The following is an 8,852-nucleotide window of genomic DNA, read 5'->3' on the forward strand; positions in this document are numbered from 1 at the left end:
AGCGGTTTCATGTAAATGTTAAATAGCATGGGAGACAGAATGGCTCCTTGAGGGACCCCGGTTTTAAGGGCCCGCTCGCTGGAGCACACGTCTCCCAGCTGCACCATCTGGGACCTCCCAGAGAGGTAGGAGCGGAACCACTGGAGCGCAGTGCCCCCGATTCCCACCTCAGCCAGGCGCCCCAGAAGGATACCATGGTCTATGGTATCGAAAGCCGCTGAGATGTCCAAGAGCACCAACAGGGACACGCTTCCCCCGTCAATGCTCAGACGGAGATCATCGACCAAGGCGACCATGGCCATCTCAACCCCGTAGCCCGCCCGGAAGCCAGTTTGAAATGGGTCCAGATAATCCGTTTCATCCAAGACCGCCTGAAGCTGGATCGCAACCGCCCTCTCGATCACCTTTCCCAAAAATGGTAGCAGCGAAACAGGCCGATAATTATTATGAACCAGGGGGTCAAGGGAGGGCTTTTTTAGGATCGATCTTACTATGGCCAATTTAAGATCCGATGGAAATCGCCCATCCCTGAGAGATGTATTAATTATCCGGCGTAGCAAGGACGTTACCGCCGGTCCCCCTTGGGCCGCTAACCATGAGGGACAGGGATCGAGGGAGCAGGTCGTCTTCCGAACACTTCCGAGGATCTTGTCCACATCCTCGGTACTCACCAACTCAAACTGATCCAGTGTAAGATAGTCCACAGAGGCTCTGGACACTTCTACCCTAGGTTCTGCCAAAACGTCGGCGTTCAGACCTTCGCTTATACGAGAAGTTTTATCCACGAAAAAGTCGTTAAACAAGTCACAGCAGGCCTTAGAAGGTTCAAGGATCTGGTTCAGGGTGGGAGGGAGCTGAGTTAGCTCCCTGACCACCCTGAACAACTCTGCCGGACGCGACTCCGCGGACGCAATACGAGCACCATAGAACGAATTCTTTGTTGCTCGTATGGAAACCCACTTGGTGCTCTTAGTCAAGCCACACTCTCTCAGCCTCAGGAGGAATCATGATAAACCTACTCTGAAAAACTTTGCCAAGGAAACTCCATGATAGGTTCACCTTAGAGATGCCATTGTCCGAAACGACTTGAAGGCACACAACAAATCTCTCTGCCCTGGAAAGTTTGAATCTCCACTGGGTTCCCTCTTGGGAAAATCACACTCTCTCGGCCTCAGGAGAAGACAGTGGCAAAGGGAAAAAAAATTCCCCTCTGAGGCCCAAAACATAAAGCAGAAATAATCCAGTTTGAGCTTGCTTTAACTGCCCTGGATCAATGCTAGGGAATTCTGGGAACTGTAGTTTCATGAGACATTTAGCCTCTGGCAGAGAACTCTGGTGCCACAATAAACTACAATTTCCAGAATTCCTTAGCACTGAGCTAAGGCAGTTAAAGCGGCCTCAAAGTGGGTTATTTCTGCAAAGCGTGTTTTGGACCTAAAAGCCCCATGATAGTTTTGCCTCAAGGTCTCCATAAGTTGCAAATGGAGGCACACAACAACAACAACAACAACCACGTGGCTGCCTCCTCTCTCCTACTCTTACTCAAAAGAGGGGAAGCGGGGGGGGGGGGGGAGAAAAGTGGGGCCAGAGATTTTGTGTGTGTGAGACAGAGAGAGAGAAGGAGAGAGTTGGAGGCAAACTCTGGGGAGAGAAGGGTAAAGGAGGCTGGAGGAAGAGGAAAGCAGAAAAAACAGAGGAGAAAGAGGACAAGGAAGGAAGGGAAAGGCAGGGGTTTCCCTTCCTTCTTTCTCCTCCGTTTTTTCTCGGCCTTCCTCCTCTTCCTCCCGCCCCCGCAGGAACTTCTGAGAGGGGGAAAAGGCGCCTGCAGCAGCAGCAGCAACAGCAAAGAAGAAGAAGAAGCGCGCCTTTTGCACCCAAATCCCTGAGGAGGGTGATTTCCCACCTTGCTTTGCCTCTTGCTTTGGGGAAAAGGACAAGGGGAACCCCGCCTCCCTCTCGCCAGGCCCGCGGCTCTGCAGCAACCGCAGGCTTGAGGAAAAGGACGAGGGGGACCCCCGCCTCCCTCTCGCCAGGCCCCCGGCCCCACAGCCTCTCCCCGCCCCCTGGGAAGGCCGAAGCCTTCTCACAGGGCGGGGGAAGGGGGGCGCCGCCGGCGGCAATCGGCGGCAGGGACGGCCTGGGGCCGCTCTGACGGTCTCCGCGGGCCTGATCCGGCCCGCGGGCCGTAGGTTGCCGATGCCTGATCTAACCCATGTGGCTCAGGGCTATAGAACAGAAGTGAAGGGTGTAGGAATGATTGTGGCAAAATAAAATATGCATTTATTTTGAAGGGAAGTGCCGTGTGTGTGTACATATATATTCTAAGATTAGCAATGCAGGTTTCCCTGAATGAATACTAGGCCGGTGAAGACATAACAGTGATTAGGTCCAGGACTAGGTGAGTAATTACTATCATAACATAATTACAGCAAGTCACCCCTAAAAACAGACTATTTGTGCTGCATATCAAAGAGACATTGTAAAACCATTGATTCTGAGGGATTGCTGACCTCACTAGTGCTCAGCCAATCCCTGAGGCTTGTGTTAAGTTTCTGGGTCTTTGTGACATCACAGAGGCAGGCTAAAGATTACTTGCCTGCTTGGCAGGCTTCAGAGCAGTCCAGCCCACAGAGCAGGATGGATGGCAGGCAGAGGAGGCCAATTGGCAGATGGAAGGGAGATGATCATAAGAAGGCAAGTCCTTAGTGGCTTGCTAAGCAGGTGTTGAGTCTAGGGACCTGAAGCCGGCAGAGTTCCTTGACCTAACACTGGGCTGATGTCGGCTGACAGACCCGGCAGAAACCTGTTGACGGAAGCTTGGTGGATATTTGTGGGTTGAAGCTGGGGCGTGTCTGTGAGTGAAAGGAGAATGAATGGAGCCAGCATTCATATATGTGTGGATGTGGTCGAGGTGAATGAGTGCACTTCAGGCTCTGGCGGAGGTCCGAATCTGGTGCAGTGACTGGGGACACGTGCTCAGAAGGTGGCGGAAGCCCCCTTCCAAACACAGAATGAATGTGAAAGCTGGTGGATGTGTGAATATGAGGCAGAGAATGTGGTCGAGGCGAATGCGTGCGTGTCTGTGAGTGCTCAGCCGTCCAAATCTGGGTGCAGGTGTGACTGGGGACACGTGTTCAGAAGGTGGCGGAAGCTCCCTTCCAGACGCAGAGTGAATGTGATGAACCGGTGGATACTTGTGGGTTGAAGCCGGTGGATGTTGGCAGGCCGAAGCTTGGGGATGAAGTCACCGATAGAAGCGGGTGAATTATGTCTGGGATGAAGCTGGGGGATGGTTGCTGACGACTCACATCTCTTAGCTTGTTTGTGTTTCTCTTCCAGAGAGCTGACGCTTCTTCTGAAGATGTGACCATACAAAGGATCCTGGAGGCAGGCTTCTTGTTGAATCAAAGGAGCTCTGGGATGGGCGAACATGAAACGTCCTGTGAAATCTGTGTAGAACATCCTGGTTTCACTGGTGGACAAAGACTGAATTAACAGTATAGGAAATAAATCTACAACTTCCTTGAAGGCTATTTATGATATTTGAATAAAATATTTTTGACAACAAATAAAACCTCTATTATTATTATTTTTTCAAAATATTATTGTTATCATCATCATCACCCCACCAGTTAGGTAGAGGTCAAATGCCCTGCCAAAGGAGCTTGAGTGAGATGAAGAAAGTCTAGAGGGTTGTGTCTGGGTTTTGTAAATGAATCGTCTTTTCAAGTGTCAGTTGCCTTTCTGTGAAGAATCTACCTGGGCCAGACTTTGGCTATCTGTTGGAACACTTTTAAGGCAGGCTTCTTCCTTGGGGTTCAAATATATGTAAGATAGAAAATGTGCAAATCACACTATTACAGTGCAAGTGGCAAGGGTGTGATACACAATGTCAACAAATCAGCTATCATTGTGAATACAGTTGCAGAAGTTTTTGAATGGTATTTCCCTGCATAATGACATGGTGTGATAAGCTCCTTAGCATCTAGAGAGGATGTACCCCAATAAAGGCCCATTACCAAAAAGCAAAATATGATTGTGTGTCAGCTGTACTACTATAAACACGAGCATGTACTGACATATAGGCTTTGTGTATGCGTGTGTACATACATTTAGAGCCTTGTGGGGCTTTTATTGTTCCCTGTGGGAACTATCCAAATCTGGAAGGGTTCAGGGAGCTTTGAAGAACCAGAAAGGGATTTCAGCAGCTGCAAAAGTGGGATCTGGGGCTACATGAGGCTTATGGATCATATTTTCCCCACCCCTGACCTATATGAAGCTCTCTTTTTTTCTAGCCCTACCTGGAGATCTCAGGGATTGAACACGGGACACTTGACATATTAAGCTTGTGATCTTGCCTCTAAGCTGCATCCCCTTGCATGGTATAACATACCCAAGCAATCTGAGGCACTGGGCCTTTGAGACTTAATTTGGGATGGTCCATTACTTGCTTTTGTTCAAAATGCAAATATCAACAAGACCCTGGGACCCCATCAAGCATCTCCTTTGGAACAGTGGAGTTCTGTAAGACAGAGGTGTTTGAAGGAAATGTAGTGATTGTATGTCCTTTCTTTCAGCAGACAAAAGCAGGGAAGTGAAGCAAGTAAAAAACATCTGCAAACCATTGAAGAGATAATCCCACCAGAACAAGGTCAGAGCATGGGTGTGACAATCTGGCAGTGAGGGTTGGCCTCCCCTGTGGGAGTGACTTGATCTACAATACCTCAGACTCATCCCCTGTCCTCAGATCCGACCAATTCTTTCTTGTACTGCTGCTTCTTTGTTATTGTTGTTTATATTATATTGTTGTTTATATTATTGTTATTGTTTTTCCCTCTTTATACAAAAAACAAGTTGCTTGTAGATATAAATTTCAGCCAGTTCTCAGAGGTGAAAAGAGGAGGAAAGTAGAAGGAGAGAATAAGATCCAGCAGCATCAACAACAACAAAAACCCAGAAAAACTATTCTTAAGTTGTTGGTTGTGATGTGTAGTTTTCAGTCCTTTGAGTCCCAATCCTTCTAGTCCCGGCTAATTCTTATAAATCCAACAAGAGATAAAAATTCAGATCTCCTGGTTTGTCTTATTTACTTATTTATTCTGTATTTCTACTAAATTCAAACCTTAGTTCAATCTTTAATACTCCTTAAAACTTAGTCCTTAGTCTTTAGTCCGTTCTTGCTTTGTCCTCCAACTGTTTCCAGCACTATTGGCTCTGTAGCCACTGGTTTTAAATTATTTCACATCCAATCTAACATTAATAATACTCCTTCAAGTTCATGCTCTTAAAGGAAATAATCCTCTTAGGTTAACAATTCCTTTACCAGACAGAGTTCTCTTGCCTTAAGAGGATATCCTTTATTTATGAGCAGCCGGCATGGCCCTTTGCCAGTCCTCCAAACAAAAGAGGATCGCTGCCGCGGAGCCTATTTTAAAGACCCCAGCGGGGGAAAAAAAAATCAGCAAAGACCAACACAGGTCCAAAAAGATGAAAAGAAAGGTGTTTGTCAAGCTTACTTTGGTCTTCTTATGAATCTTACTCCTTAAATATCCTCTAAAATCCGGCAAGGCAGGAATTTGCTCCGTTCTTGGAGCGCCAGCTGTGACTGCGGTCCGTCCGCGATCTCAAGCCGCTTCCCTCTCTCCAACAACCACCACCTCGAGGATACAGGCTTGTTTGCAGATCTTTGGGGACCCGTCTGTGCCCCGAGTAACGACCGGGGTTTTTGTAGGAACTTGGAGAGGTATCCTCAGTCCTACCCTTTCACAGCTGGTCCGGCTGGGATCCCGCTCACAGATCCCGCTCTGCTATTCTCGCCATCTTGGCCGGAAGTCTCCTCGCCATCTTGGCCGGAAGTCTCCGTTTAAATGCACTTTAATCTCTCTTTAATGCCAGAATTACCCCCAATGTGATAATCTCCTTAGATGAGAGCCCAAAATGATGAAACTAAGCACTTACACACAAACTGTCATTGTTGTTTTTGTGTGCCTATCATTGTTATGGTGGCCCTAAGGCTAACCTGTCATGAGGTATTCTTGCCAAGATTTGTTCAGAGGAGGTTTGCCATTGCCTTCCCCTGAGGCTGAGAGAGTGTGACTTGCCTGATGTCACCAAGTGGGTTTCATGGCCGAGCTGGGAATCGAACCCTGGTCTCCAGCACTCAAACCACTACGCCATACCAGCTCCAAAGTATCATAGACACTAGGAAAAAATGATAAGGAAATGAAACGTTGAAGGCATTAGAAAAATAGGGGGACCCCAGGCCTGATCCTGTTTGTTCTATCTAGAATGGAATAACTGAATCAGATGGTTTTACTTACATGTTGATGTAACATTCAATTTTTGATTCAATTGGTCTACTCTACATGGGAGAGCCAGCATAGTGTACTAGATTGAGCATTGGACCCTGGAAACCAGGGTTTGAATCCCCTTTGGCCATGGAAACCCATTGGGTGACCTTGGGCAAGTCATCCTCTCTCAGCCTCAAAGGAAGGCAAAAGGAAATCCTCTCTGAATAAATCTTGCCAAGGGAACCCTGTGATAGGGGCTGCTGCCACACTTCAGATTTAACTGATTTAACTGCTAAGAATCCATCCTATGGAATTCTTGGATCTGTAGTTTGTTGTGGCCCCAGGGCCCTCTGACAGAGAAGCCTAAATATCTCACAAAACTGCAAATCCCAGAATTCCATAGCATGGAACCATGGCACTTAAGATATGAATTCTTCAGTGCAGGTGCAGCCAGGTTTGCCTTAGGGTTGCCACACATTGGAAATGACTTTGAAGGCACACAACAACAACTCTGGTGCTAACCAAGATCCGACCAGCCAGCATGACAGATGGATTGTCTTCATCAAGGATTGTCTGCGTCAAGGTCTGCCCTTTGTTTTCAAAGCTTGATCAGGGATCTTGAGGGTCTCCCATTTGCAGAGTTACCATAATGTGAAGCCCACTCGATGGCACAGGACTGCAATACCGGTCCGGAGGCTTTATAGGGGAAAGGAAAGTGCTGCTGCGAGGCTAATTTGATCCCTAAATTAATTTCTCCATTGAATTCAGGAACCCGTGCAATTTAGGTAACACCATCCTGAGCGCTTTCTGGTGTTGCTTGGCCACACGTGTCCCGTTTTTTGTCTATGAAATGTTGGAGGGTATGTTTTGCTAAAGCTTGCCTGGAGCCCAACCTCTTCCTTTTCCCCAGTGCAAGTATTTCCTTGTCCAAATCTCCCTGCCTTCTCAGTTGTTCAGATCACTTTCACTCCTACCTCTGTGTCACAACATAAACTAGACCTGCTCAATCTTTCTCTCTCTTCCTTCCTTCCTTCCTCCTAGTTTACTACTCCACCCTAACCCATCCCAGATCCAAGTCCATAACCCATTTCTTTCCCCCACACCTTCCCACGCTTCTGGTTCTCTCTTTCAGGCAAATTCAAAAACCTTTTGGTCCCTGACCCTGACTGTAGAGTCAGCCTCACTGAAAGGTGTTGAGGCAGCCATGTTGACCATTAAAACAAAACAAAACAACAACAACAACAAAAATGGAACCCCCCCCCCCAAGCGTCCCAAACTATTGTGGCCATCCCTTTATTGCTGTTGTTATGTGCCTTCAGGTTGTTTCTGACATATGGCGACCCTAAGGCAAAACTGTCATGGGGTTTTCTTGGCAAGATTTGTTCAAATGGGGGTTTCCCATTGCCTTCTCCTGAGGCTGAGAGCATGTGACTTGGCCAAGGTCACTCCATGGGTTTTATGTCTGAGCTGGGATTTGAACCCTGGATTCCGGAGGTGTAATCCAACGCTCAAATTGCTGTGCCATGCTTGCTCTCCAAAAACTGAAAAACACATTCATGCTAGATTCTGAGGCTCATGGTTTTTTCATTAGGCAATGATATCAAAATAACACACAGAGGTTGGAAAGTGGCAGAGTTGGAGTCATGGTGATGTCTACAATTTTTCTTTGAGTTGTGTAGTGTGTTTAAATGGGGATATTGGTTACCCTTCCTAATTTGGTGTTATCTGCAAATTTGATAAGTTTGACCTCTATTCCATCATCCAAGTCATTTGTAAAGATAATTAAATAGCACTGAGCCCAGGACAGAGAACCCTGTGACATACCACAGGTCACATCTCTCCAGAATGAAAAGGAGTCATTGCTGAGCACCCTTTGGGTTTGTTGGTCAACCAGCTACTGATCCATGTAACAGTGGTATTGTGTAATCCACATTTTTTCTAGCTTTTTTGCAAGGACATCACGGGGGACCTTGTCAAAGGCCTTACTGAAATCAAGATACACTACATCCAAAGCATTCCCTTCATCTACCAAGGTTGTATCTCCATCCAAAAAAAAAAAGAAGCAGAATAAGAAGATTAGTCTGGTATGACTTCTTTTAGAGAAACCCATGCTGACTTTTAGTAATCACGACATTCCTTTCTAAGTGCGTACAGACTGTCTGTTTAATGCGTTGCTCTAGAATCTTTCCCGATACTGACCTCAGGCAGACTAGGCGATATTGTTGGGATCCTCTTTTTACCCTTTTAGAAGATGGGGACAACATTTGCCCTCCTCTGCTCTTCTGAGACTTCTCTTGTTCTACAGGAATTCTCATAGATTATTGCCAGTGGTTCTGAGATTACTCCCATCAGTTCTTTTAATACCCTTGGATGTAGTTTATTATGCCCTGTAGACCTGAATTCATTTAGTGTAGCCAGGTATTCCTGTACTACCTCTTTACCTGTTCTTCATCTTCTAACTCTTTCTATGAGGATGCAGATATATTGGATTGCTGCAACCTTTCCTGGAACCGGGGGACCTGGAAACTGTGGTACATGCGCTGGTAACCTAATGACTTGACT

Source organism: Sceloporus occidentalis, unplaced genomic scaffold, assembly GCF_023333645.1.
Source record: "Sceloporus occidentalis isolate IW3139 unplaced genomic scaffold, rSceOcc1.0.p SCAF_2, whole genome shotgun sequence".
Lineage (NCBI taxonomy): Eukaryota > Metazoa > Chordata > Lepidosauria > Squamata > Phrynosomatidae > Sceloporus > Sceloporus occidentalis.